This window comes from Melitaea cinxia, chromosome 13 (assembly GCF_905220565.1).
Source record: "Melitaea cinxia chromosome 13, ilMelCinx1.1, whole genome shotgun sequence".
Classification (NCBI taxonomy): Eukaryota; Metazoa; Arthropoda; class Insecta; order Lepidoptera; family Nymphalidae; genus Melitaea; species Melitaea cinxia.
Window position 1 is genome coordinate 1,506,925 of NC_059406.1, and position 14,365 is coordinate 1,521,289.

Below are 14,365 nucleotides of genomic sequence, written 5' to 3' on the forward strand. Positions count from 1 at the left end.
GTTCGACGTCTTTTGTAAAATAACGATTTTTTCGCACCTAGTCTATTTATTTCAATAGTGGTGTGTTCTTGGCTTTTGAATAGAATTGATTGCATAATTGACTAGTTCGTTGGCGCAGTTTGTAGTGGCCTTGCTTTCTGTGCCGGGGGTTGCGGGTTCGATTCCCGCCTGATTCTGGGTGTAATATGTGTATTTATATATTTATATATGTATTATTTCTATGTATATTTATCAAAAAAATAGTTATAACAGTCGACTGTTACCTGTAACACAAGCATTAAGTTGCTTAACATAGGTTCGATCTTATACTAAATTAATTTAATACAATATATCCATTAATACTTTTTGTGAAAACTTGTAATTGGCCGTAACTCAATCATTTTTTTTTTTATATAATTCTTATTTAGCTGTAAGTTTTCGAAATTTGAAACTAAAATAAAAATAAAATAAAATCCTTTACTTTTTAAATTGAGGCATTAACTTCACTTTTAAGCTCTTAATTATCATTACTAAAGTTAAGATGTTTGCCTGCCTTTTCAGAAAAAAAATCACAATTACTCCACATAAATTTTATATCATTTTAACTATAATAAAAAAGAATACTAAAATTATATACACATAATAAAGCAAAAAAATTGATCCGTTTTCACTTTAAAAATAGAAATAAAAATGAGTTGGTGTATTAATTTTTGCCATATAATGAAACATAAAATAACTCCTCATGTAAGTGAATTGTATTCTTTTGAGAAATAAATGATCTCTAACCTGGGTTTTTTAGATAATTGTTTGCCCTACCGGCGTTAACAACTAAAATATTTATTATTGCTTTCGTTTTTGTAAATTAATTATTTGTAAATTATTAACGGTCGGTAATTTTTTTTACTTATTTAGTTCGAATTATTCGTACGGGTATTGGTAGTTATATTTAAAAATAAGCCGTTTTAGTAATTATTTCTTTGTGTGTGTGAAATAAATTTTGATTACAACTTACAAAATAATAAATAAATTTTCTCTCGATGGAATATTTTTATAACTAAGTTATTAAAATATATACCAATACAAAATCTTCTAATGCGTAAGCAAAACTACGGGCAACAATTAGTACAAAATAAATGAGACGTCAAAATAAAACTATAAATGATAAACTCTAATAAACGCTGCATTTATTTTATCTCCTCAGATACACATTAATTTGGCTCCAACTAGATTTATTCAATTGCAGTGCCACACATCAAGTCAAGTATATTTTTATACTTCATTTGAAACAGCGATACGAGTACATAATTTTCAAGTGCAATCAATTTAAAACAAATAATACTGGTTATATAAAACTAACAATCGTGATTTAATATTAATTTCTCGAGCGATTCACGCATGCATTACTCTTAAAATGTTGAAGTTTAAATGTAATTATCACAAATCATAGTATTTGCATTGCACTTGCTGTTCACGTCTGGATGGGACGTGATATTTTGTTAAATGGACTTCAATGGTGCAAAGATAACCAGTGTCGGTGGTGCGATGCAATTTAATACCTTACTAACTGGTGACTACGAACTAGAATCACTTGTAAATGATAATGCAAATATACTTGAAGACGTCATTTTTTTAACCGACATTAATCTTTATGTGAACGCAGGTAAAGTTTGTTTTAATAGAAGTGATCTCGTGGGAGCAATGATTAATGTTGCGAGTGGCCCCGCTGCGTTGTTTGTTACACTTGTCAGTTATGTAATTTTAATTTATCAGTTCGAGTGATATGCAGACCTCCGATTGGATTCCGCTTTGCCAATCCTCAGCGAAACGCCAACGTATCTCACGTGTTGCTTTTGAGATATTCTCCATTTCTATTTATCTCACGGCTCATTATTTATTATGCAGATTAAAAAATATATTCTTGAATTACACGAAGAACTAGTACGTCCACCGTATTTATTAAAGCCGCGATGTATTTGAAATTCCATTGACCAAGTCTTAGCTTTCATTAAATAAAATTGTTTCATCATTACAGCCTATACAGTCCACTGCTGGACATAGGCCTCCACAAGTTTACGCCAAAAATAACGTGAACTCATGTGTTTTGCCCATAGTCACCACGCTGGGCAGGCGGGTTGGTGACCGCAGTACTGGCTTTGTCGCACCGAAGACGCTGCTGCCCGTCTTCGGCCTGTGTATTTCAAAGCCAGCAGTTGGATGGTTATCCCGCCATCGGTCGGCTTCTTAAGTTCCAAGGTGGTAGTGGAACCTTGTTATCCCTTAGTCGCCTCTTACGACACCCACGGGAAGAGAGGGGGTGGCTAAATTCTTTAGTGCCGTAGCCACACAGCACAATAAATATATAATATAAATAAAATTGTTTAATTAGTTTAATTTCTACAATTAGGCGTGTGGATGTTCGTGCCGCACAAAGCTGTGGCAATAGTGTTAAATAAATACAAATCTGACACCGAACATGGCTCGCTTTGTATTTGTGACTTTATCTAGGATTTCGGTCACGTCTTGGCAGATTATGTTCGTGACACCGAAGCAATAAATTTCAACTACATTCGGCATGTCACTTCGTCCAATTTAATTCATAACCTAAATTATATCATGATTTTATGAAATTACTTGCTGACTCGGCAAACGGTGTCTTGCCGCTAAACGCTATTTAAAAATGGAGTTGGTGGTAGAAGGGTGAAAATTTAGGGTTGTATGTATTTTTGAACGCCAAATCATAATAAAATAAAGAATAAATAATGTAACAAAAATAAAAAAAATTGGGGTGGACTACCTTTAATATTTAGGGGGATAAAAAATAGATGTGGTTCGATTCTCAGACCTACCCAATATGCACACAAAATTTCATGAGAATCGGTCAAGCTGTTTCGGAGGAGTTTAACTACAAACACCGCGACACGAGAATTTTATATACGACACGGTCAGTCGGAGACGCGGGTTCGAACCCCGCTGGAGTCAATTTTTGATATGATATTCAAAAAATTACTTACTTACTTACTTTACTACAGATTTACTTTCACTTATACGTTGACTCAATTACATTTAATATATGTTAATTATTATAAAAAAATGAATAAAACATTTCTATTGTTACAGATACCGCACACAGTTGTCTCGAACGGCTAAAGCGAGCGGAATTACCAAGGTATTTATTTACACGTGGCATCAATAAAAATATTAATATACGTCTTACGATCAATCGCTTCTGTCATTGAAAACACTCGACAATACATCAATGGCCATAAATCTCGATTTAGAATCTTCGAGTGCGAAATGTTTGTCTTTATAAACAATGACACAGCTTGTGAATTTCGAAATTTTGAAATAGTACTGACTTCGCTTTCGTTTAATGTAAACATTTAAAAAAAGAACAGGTATATTCAAAGAGTTTTTAATGTGTATGTTAAATGATTTTTTTTTTCGGATACAAGCAGTTGTTTTTTGAGTACTTTCGCTTTTAACATAAAAAACTTCAAATATGTATAATTATATATTAGAAAATATATTACAAACCAACATATTTATTCTGATTCTGAAGATATATAATATTGATAATTTAAATTATTGCATTGATTTATTTCATATATTGGTTCACTTTTTGAAAATAAAAAATAAGACCGTAATAATTATCATACTGTTTTGTATATTTTTTTCTAATGTTTAGGCGAATTTCACTCATTCTAATTAAACAACGGGATGACCTCCCGTGACCATGGTTGCTGTAAAGTATCCGAATAATCCGTAGATATATCACTATGTAGACTATTAAAGGCTCAAAACTATATAGGTCGTTTAGATACTTCGTGAATTACAATTTTAACTTGTATAACAATATTATCAGAACTAATTGAGACCAACTACGGTTATTTCTTATGAACGATAAATTCACTATACATGTGCATTGTCAACAAACTAGTTTTAAGCTTAGTTATTGATTAAATTAAATGAAACATTCATTAATCTATCAAGTTTTGAAATCAATATTTTATTTGTTTTATTAGCTCTTAATCACAACTTCATATGCGTTGTTTAATAAATTAAACTTTTTTTATGAACAAAGGAAAAACGTTAAAATATTGGTAGCAAAAATATACTTTGTTATAAAATTTGATTGCAAACAGTGTAAATACATCTCTCAACACTTTACAATATACAAAAAAAAATTGTTACATACGGTCTAGGACTGCCTACCCGGGCGTCTTGGATATCACCCGTAAATGGGTACTCCTGCGATACCAAAAAAAAACTGAAATGACCAATAAAGCATTTTTCTGTAAACTTTATGTGACTTCTGTTAAATTCTGTCTTACGAGTATTAAAGCATCAAATTGACTGATGCAAAATGACAAGTCTCATTTTGAATTTTTAAACTTTATTTTAAATGTAAGTAGGTAGGTACTCTCCTACCAATGCGACCGATTGAACTCCATTGGCTAACTAGTTAGACAAAGTGTCTAATTTACTAGTTTAAGCTTCCATAAAAGAGACACATACCATACTTATAAAACTGCGATAAACAACCACCCAAGGAAGAATTGGTATTTACACGGAAGGATTCGTAACAATTTTGTTAATATTTAGTCCCGATATTATCTTTAATATATTTTTAATATTTACATTGTTCATAGTTATGCGTAAAAGATAAGAGTCTATGATCATCATACGGACATTATTCTTTTTTTTCGATGTAAATTCAATTAAATATTGGAAGGCAAAAGCCTGCGTCAATTTGGTACAAATTATATCGCCAATATGCGGTGAGATGAAAATGATACAGATTTTTTACTATTACATTTATTGCTCGAGGCGACCAGAATCCAAACTAAATTAAATTTAAAAATCGAAATTTTACTAAAAAGGTTACATAACTCGGAAACCATATTTATTCTTCAATCAAAAATAACATCAAAAATCAATTTATTGAAATAAGATTCATAAAAATATTAATCATATGTTTAATGGCGAAATACCACCGATTCGAAATGTAGATTTTGCAGAGAACAATCAGCAAAATCTGCAGTCGCTATTTTAATATTAATCTGTCAACTTGCGTCCAATGAATCTTGCCACCGACTCGCTAATCGTCCTCTCCGTCACTCGACCACTTTACTCTGACAAATGAAACGGCATCTCAACCAATTTGTATTCTTTGTTTCACTAAACGCCGCTTTCGTTAACTCTCTCTTTATCTTAATTTAACGAATGAATGACATCGTGTCGTTGCTGTCTCTTTGACAGCTGATTTTTGAAATCATTAATTTCGCCGTCTCATCGTGTTTTCGTTTATATATATATATATATATATATATATATATATATATATATATATATATATATATTTTTTTTTTTTTTAAATGAATATTTTTTTTAAATGAAACTGCAAATGGAAGTGTTTGTCTCACTTACAATTAGATATATTTTTAATTGTTTAAACGCTTAAAATATTTACGTAAATTAAATGATATGATAAAGTTTTGCTTGTGCATATAATAGATAATCTTAAGTTGTATACAAATTTATTTTAATTTTTTTCTGTATTGTGCATATATATAACGCCTAATTTAAGAACTAATAACCATACATTTCTTATATATACAAATAAATAAAATTGAAGTGTCTGTTTGTAATATTAAAGTAACCGCTTTTTACTAAATGCCTATGGATGTATACACGGTACATATACCAAAATAAAAAAAAAAATACGATTTTTATCTGTCTGTCTGTTTGTTCCGGCTAATCTCTGAAACGGTTAGACCGATTTTGACGGGACTTTCACTGGCAGATAGCTGATATAATAAGAACTAACTTAGGATACTTTTATTTTAGAAATTTATTTATTTTGTAACTGTGCGAACTGAACAGTATTTTTTTAAAAATTCCAAATTGCACTTATATAAAATACAGCAACACTAACGTTTAACATTTACTTTAAGAACTCATATTAATTAAAACGATATTTTAATACTAACTTATCGTATATCACACCTAAAGTATAAAAACTCCGTGATCAAATATACTGTCTTTAAATTTCCCACAATTTACCTCGAAATTTCCATATTTTCCAACGCGACACACATTATCGACGATATAAGAATTCCAACTAATCCACGTAGTCTGGTAACTCGTTACGTATCACTTAAACAATTTTAATAGACTCAATAAATCAAATTAACGGTACAGATGGAACTCATTATAGATTTTATTTCAAACATGCTGTAAATAACAATTCCATACTTGTTCACATTAAAAGAGCCGACGACAGATCACCCAGGAGCTTAACTTGATGAATAATACCTGAGTTTTAAATATACATAATTAGTAAAGCTACGTTAGTAGAACGTTCTGGAATAGGTTACGAAAGTTTGGTAAACTCGGATGTTTGTTTATTTAGGGCTTAAATTGCCATTATTATTGATAGCATAATTTGTATGCATAAGGTTTATTATTTCTAGCCTAAGTGTTTGTCTTTATCTATCTATCTATATATCTGCTATGCTAATATTATAATAAAGAGGGAACGTTTCTAACTTTGTTTGTATGTAGGGGGTAATCTTCGCAAATACTGATCCGATAAAGAAAATTCTTTCACTAACAGAAAGCTACACAACTCAGGAGTGACATGGGCTATTTTATTGTAAATGAACAAAAAAATAAGTGAACAATCTTATATAAAAAATTCTCGTGTCACAATGTAAGGTTAAAAAAGGGGGGGAAGAAATAATTTATAAACTGTTTTAACGTTTTTATAAACTAATATGCTAATTTGTGATTTATTTTTGTTTAACCTTACTTTCTTCGAAATACTATATTAATAAAATTTTAAAGCATATAAAACATATTTCGATATTAAACAGATCTAAGGTCAAGTTCGTCTAACGCCTTTTGATTGGAACAAATTGTTCTTAATACACTTGTTCATTTTCTTCCAAGCTCTCTCTGAATGCAAGCATAGCATTTCCATTTGCAAAATTTACCCTACGCGAATCTAGTTCTTATGGACTTGATATAAGGACTACAATAACTTCGCATAATTTTAAAACTGTGATGTTGTTGGTAGGTTTGCGTCATAGCATTTCTCTTGATGTTCAAACATCTTAATATAATTGACGCTTGAAACCGTTTCATTGCCAATGACATTTATTCGACTTTCTTTATCAAACACTTCTTTACGAGTATAATTCTTGTTACGGCTATTTACTGTTACATAACTACTCTGATTCTTTATGTTAAGTTTAGCATTGTGGAAGGCTTTATTAGAAATAACTTGTTGAAGTGTTTTGTCAATTCTATAGTAAACGTCTTGACGATTTTTGGTTATGTGGTATTGTATATGGAATTCAAATAACCGACCAAGTGCGAGTAGAACTCGCGCACAAAGGGTTCCGTACCATTTACCGGGTAAAATATTAGAATTAGAATTAATAAACGCTTCACACTCAACGGATCTCCCAGTAGGATTTTCTCCTGTGTTGGGGGTCCGGAAACACATACGATACACAAACATCACGCCCAGACCACGACTAACATCTTTATGGTCGATACATATGTCTGTCGTGAGCGGGAATCGAACCTGCTACCACCAGTGAACAGCCAGTGCTATTACCGCTGCGCTAACGTCGCATCGGGAATATTTAGGCAATTTTTTTTTTGTCTAAATATATATTTTTTTAATTTTATTATTTATTATTAAATTAAAAATACAACTGAATATATTGTAAATATTCAAGTGCCTACCTGTTGCCTTTATTGATATCGAGCAAAAAAGGGTAAAAATTTGTTATTTGTGGAGCCTACCTTAAATATTTAGTTTATTTTGTTTTTAGTAATTGTTCTTGTTGTAGTAGTAGAAATACATGATTTGTGAAAATTTCAACTGTCTAGCTATCGCGGATCTTGAGATACAGCCTGGTGGCAGACAGACGGACGGACGGACGGACAGATAGCGAAGTCTTAGTAATGGAGTCCCGTTTTTACCCTTTGGGTACGAAACCCTAAAAAGATGAGGTTCTCAGCTCGACTGCATTTTTTACGTGCTCGTCATGTTGTCCCATGTTAATATAAACGAGATCGGACGAGCACTTTTTAATTATCTCTAATAATTCCTATTTATTTGACTATTTTTTCGTCTGCCTACGTTGTATTACCAGCCGATGTAATTGAAGCCTTTCTTTCATTTGTGAGCAAACACAACCCGTGGTTGCGGGTTCGATCCCCGCATATGACAAACATTTGTATTGGCCATACAGGTGTTTGCCGTGGTCTGGGTGTTTGTGCAGTCCTTATAGGTCTCCCCACCGTGCCTCGGAGAGCACGTTAAGCCGTCGGTCCCGGTTATTATCATGTACACCTGATAGCGATCGTTACTCATAGTAGGGAATATATCCGCCAACCCGCATTGGAGCAGCGTGGTGGATTAAGCTCTGATCCTTCTCCTACATGGGGAAAGAGGCCTATGCCCAGTAGTGGGATATTACATGCTGAAGCGCACACAAAACAAAAATAAATATCACTACAATGTAATACATTTGTATTTATTTTAAATACATTTTTAAACCGACGTCCGTGTGGTCGTGATGCAAGCGACCGAGTAAGTACATTTTGTTTTCGTATCGATCGATGCCGGTGGCCGGCGCGTGCGCAATAAATATAGGTATACTATGATATACTGTCATATTGAAATCATTTTTATTCAGAGCTCTTTCGCCTCTCAGTGTTTTATGTTCCTTGGCGTTGACGTTTTTTATTTAATATAACTTAGTGCAAATTTTGTATAAAAAATTCAATATTCATGTATATTATCTGTGTCTACAACAGCATTAGTCTAAATACTTTCATATAACAATTCTTATATGTTAATCCTAAAAAGTAAAAACCTCAATTAATTTGAATTTTGAAACATAAATACCTAACACGGATAATAAATTATAAAAAAAATAGCTGAAATGAATGAAATAATAATGATAAAATATAATAATTAATAAATTAATGTTTCAATTGGAATTTTAATCGAATCATTAATAATAAACAATATGGTTTTCAAAAAAATAAAAGCACCACCAAATTACTACGAAAATTTACTAATGAAGTTAATACGCATTTGGACAAAAAACTTCACGTGCTCGTTCTGCTCGTAGATTTTAGCAAAGCCTTTGATGTATTAAATTACAATATCTTATTCGATAAACTTTCGCGGGGTGGTATACAGGGTCCTTTACTGAAACTATTAAAAAATTATCATCTTAACAGAAAAACCACAGTAAGCTTATCTAAACAATGGAGTAACTTAATACCAACCACACGGGGCACAGCACAGGGCTCAATGATTGGCCCCACTGAGTACTTGTTATACGTAAACGACATGGTTAATATAATAAAGGAGGGCACTGTATACCAGTTCGCGGACGACACGTGTTTAGTGGTAGCTCAAAAAACAGTTAAACATGCCCAGGAAAAATTACAACATAATTTTAATCAATTATGTAAATGGGCACACGATGTGGGTCTGATAATAAACGCACATAAAACGAAGATGATACACATTCACTCGTCGCACAACCAGACAGACATCAGACCTACCATCGTGGCTCACAGCCACTCTTGTTTGCACTCCTCATGCAGTCTAAATTGTTCGTGTGAAGATATTGAACAAGTGAAAACACATATGTACATAGGCTTAATAATCGATGACAGATTTACTTGGGGCCCGCATATAGAGCACGTGTGCACAAAATTAAGATCCTTATTAAGCAAACTAAGTATACTCAAAGCCAAATTACCATACCAGACACTGCGGCTCCTATACGTGGCCTTGGCTGACTCGGTTATCGATTACGGTGTCAGTAGTTACGGTAGATCCTGCAGATCAAACTTGGAAAATATTTACAATTTACAGTTAAGATTATTAAAAACAATTGTACCTAAACGCATACTTAATAATTATAAGAACAACTATAATCAGCTCTTTCGTCATTGTAATATTATGAATATATATGATAAAGTTAAATTTTCTGTTCTAACCCAAATTAATAATACAACATTGTTAAATGAAAAACTAAGACCTATAGGCTTACGTAAACTTGATTCAAACCCTAAATATCACCTACCAAAAACTAACAATAAGTATGGAAAGAGAACTGACGACTACTTAATACCCGAATATATTAACGAACTGCCCAGAGAACTGCAAGAAATGTATAAGAGTACCACGAAAACCAAATCACGTTTAAAAAAGTATTTTTTACAAAAACAATCTGAATTAACTGAGTGACTCTCTGTACCCAGATAAACCCGCGAGGTTTTCGTGGTACTTAAATTTCAAATTGAAATGTATTTGTTATGTATTGGCCAATAAATTGAAAAAAAAAAAAAAAAATAAAGTAATCGTACATTCTCACATAAATTTTAATTATTTTTATGTTCGCAAACGAAAACAACCGACTTCAATTTACATCATGTCATGTCAAATACCCAATATTAGGAATAACTCAAAAGCTATTCATGAGATCTAACCCAACAAACATTTACGACGTTGAGTAGACGTTTTGGTGACAACTTAATGTTATTTAGTATAATCGTATAAACGACATTAGAACGTTTACTCGACGGCATTAGGGCCCATTTTATTCAACTTAAGGCGCTAAGAGTTTCGTGTAACAGTCATATAAACACCTATATAGTCGCATAGGAGTCATATACACGTTGGCGATTTGACTACATGTCATGTAATGATAGCTGTCGCGGCGTGTATTCGACTTCGTGTCGAGTAATGGCACACAATATGACGTTTATCTAACGTATTCGTTGTATTATTGTCATTTAAAGATGATACTTTTATATTGAACGAATGAAAAATTGTAACAGATTATAAACATAACACACACTAATTGAATTTGGCAGTTTTTTTGACAGCTGAGTTAAAATATTGTATTTTTTACTTTGTTGAGGTGATAAAACCATTTCATCAGTTACAAACCATTGTGCAATCAAATTTACTGATTAATGTGAGGTAACTTTGTAACAAATTTTTCATGCGCTTTTAAAATTTTAATGTTTTCGTATATTTTTATTAATAATTTATTAAGTGACTGCGTTATATGACAACTATATAACTTCCCGACGTATATACTGCGTACATATTGTAAATGTGTACGCCATGACAGTTGATTTAGGGATCAATAATAAAATAATAAAACGCCTAGCTAACTTATTTCAAATGATTTATATTTTCTGAACAGAAGAATTTACGAGACATATAACTTAGTTAAGTCTGAATAATACTTTTTTTTTTAGATATACCCCACAATTATGATCCATATTTATGTGGATGTTGATAAGTTTTTATCGAAGATGGACTTCATCGAAATGATATGCGCACATTTGAAATGGCCGTGGTCATTATCATTTTTGTAATACTTTAGGATGTATACAAGTTACACTAGTACACTTATTCGACTTATATATAATGGTTACAAGTACTACGTGTAAACAATTACTATTCGTTTAGCAGATGTTTAAAAGGTAATTATATGACAAAATTAATAGTATTATGACGTTTACACTACGAAAACGTTTACACGACGAAAAGTTGTATATGTAAGTTTTATAGATGTCTTCATAGACGCTATTATATGACGATTGTAAAGAAATGTCGAAATAACGTCTATACGACAATGTTATACGACAAAAAATCTATACGTCTATTTGGACACATAATGCACCATAACATGACGTAGAGTTAAAAAAATACTGTAATATAACTTTAATAAGACTCAAAGTCATATAATTGTTTGATTATATGACAAAAATGTTTGTTGGGAAATCACATCATAATGGGTCGTCTTCACAAACAAAAAAATTCGATTTAAAAAAATATCACTAAGCCGATACACCCACTACAGAGTATAGAAGCAAGAAACATAAAAAAATAGTCAAATTGGGAACCTCCTCTAACGTTTTTCGAAGTCGGTCAATAAAAGTGTATCTTTGTTTACATACCCATAAATCCCAATTCGGCAAAATCTTGACACTTCCGCAAGATAATAAAATTAAAACCGTCGACATTAAAGGGCTCAAACGATTAATGACAGCCGCTGACAGATGTACGTACGTTCGTCAAGACAGACGCGTGATGGTAACGCGAACAACGGTACTTTGATGTGTCACCGTTGGAATTTGACAGGCGATTGATAGATTTGCGATTATGTGCATAATCATACGTATACTGTACTAACTCGATTTTATTCGATTCGACTGTATAAAATAATAAAGAAATAAGTAATAAACATAATTAAAAATATGAATAGCTAAAGATTAATCTCATAACAATTGTTATGAGCAGGATTACGTAAATGATAATGTGCGGAGTCGCTTCATCCTGTAATATCCCACTGCTGGGTATAGACCTCTTTCCCCATGTAGGTAAATTATCAGAGCTTAATCCACCACGCTGCTTCGATGCGGGTTGGCAGATATATCCCCTACTATGAGTAACAATCGCTATCAGATGTACATGATAACAACCGGGACCGACAGCTTACACATTAAATACCGTTTTAACTTAACCATAAGTGAACTCAAGACATAAAAGATGTTGAAGATATGTAACCTTTTTTTGCAGATGAAAAAAAAATTAAACTCACCAAAACTCTTTCCTAAAAGGATCTCTGCAATACACATCGTATTAAAATAACAATATTACCACAGTACAATGTAACGCCCATAAATTAAAGCGGGCGAACTCACGAACTCGGTAGATGGGGAGATTTCGACTGATAGGGAATATATCTGGGCCATACTTGTACCGTACGGACCGTATCGGTTAGGTAATGAAACATCAGATTGTACGGTGCTTTAAATTAATCCTGTTATCTATACTTAACATATGAGTGATTTTAAAAGTCTAGTGAGTTATGCAACTAAATATATATATTATAATTATAAAGAGAGACTGTTTCTGATATATATGTTTATTAGGTAGATACTCGTATTACTTTAATTCATAAATAATGTTAATAAATAAACAACGCAGTAAATTGTATATAAATATAGTCATACCCGTCCGTTGATTTTGATACATTTTCCATAATTATGTTAGTATTAGGGAGAAAGAGATTTCTTATATGTTTTAAATACATTTCAACTAATATACGTACACCGTAAGATGAGATCCTATCACGAAGGGTACGGATACGCAAAAGTCACAAGAATCAGATCCATTATTATAATTGCGTTCGTCAAAAGCTGTGATCACCACTCAGTTCATGGTAAGCGATTACCGCAACTTATAGATACCTGCAACACCAGAAACATCGCAAGAGTGTTGCCGACTCTACCCCCAATTCCCCAGGAGCTCTGGTCACCTTACTCACCACAGGAACACAATACTGCTTGAAAACAGTATTATTTAGCTGTGATCTTCTGTAAGGTCAAAGTACTTCCTCAGTTGGGCTGCTCCAGATTTTGAGCCGGATGTTTCTTGCTGTGCCCTACTTCAATTACCCTAAGTCCTTAACGTATAAATATTTTAGAAGTTATATTCATAGATAAAATATCATCCTTGTACACCTTTGAAATAGTTTTAATGATAAAAACGATATCTTTGGCACAATGCCTACTACTTTTTGTAGGAACTAGTTCCTACAAGATTTACGTTTAAACGTTTAAAGTAAAAGCGAAGTGGCGAGTGGATTTTACTGAAAGATGGCTTGATCCTATGTTGAAAGTATCTATCAAATGAAGTCGAAAATAGAATAGAAGTAATGAAGTTATTTGGCTCATATCTATATTGCTGGAACAAAGCGATACAGTTGGCTTGTTTGTTTGAACGCGATATTTTTTGATCCACTCAATAGAATTTAAATAAAACTGTTCAAGGTAGGTTAGAAGAATCAAAGCTCATTCTCAAACGTTTCACTATCTCCTTTAAAAATACATCATAACAAACAAACGTTAAGTTCATTTCTCTTTATTATATTAATTGTAGATTCGCCTGTAATAGTTTAGTTAGCCTATAATATCCCACTGCTGGGCATATGCCTTTTTTTCCCATGTACGATAAGGAGAAGCTTAATCCACCACGCTGCTCCACTACAGGTTGGCGGATATATTCCACCCACAAGGACAGACATTTAATTTTTAAAGAAATATGTGTAAAAATACAAATATCTATAAAACTATCAATTTGTGTATTTTGATATTTTATTTTATTGTATTAATTGCATTTTTATCATGTATTTAATTGGATTTTATTTTTACTGACTAGGTTTAAATTTATTTATTGGTTTTAATTTATTTTATTTTTAATGAAAATTATTAAATTGATGAAATTATTATAGTTTTTATTAATATATATTATGAAATTTGACTA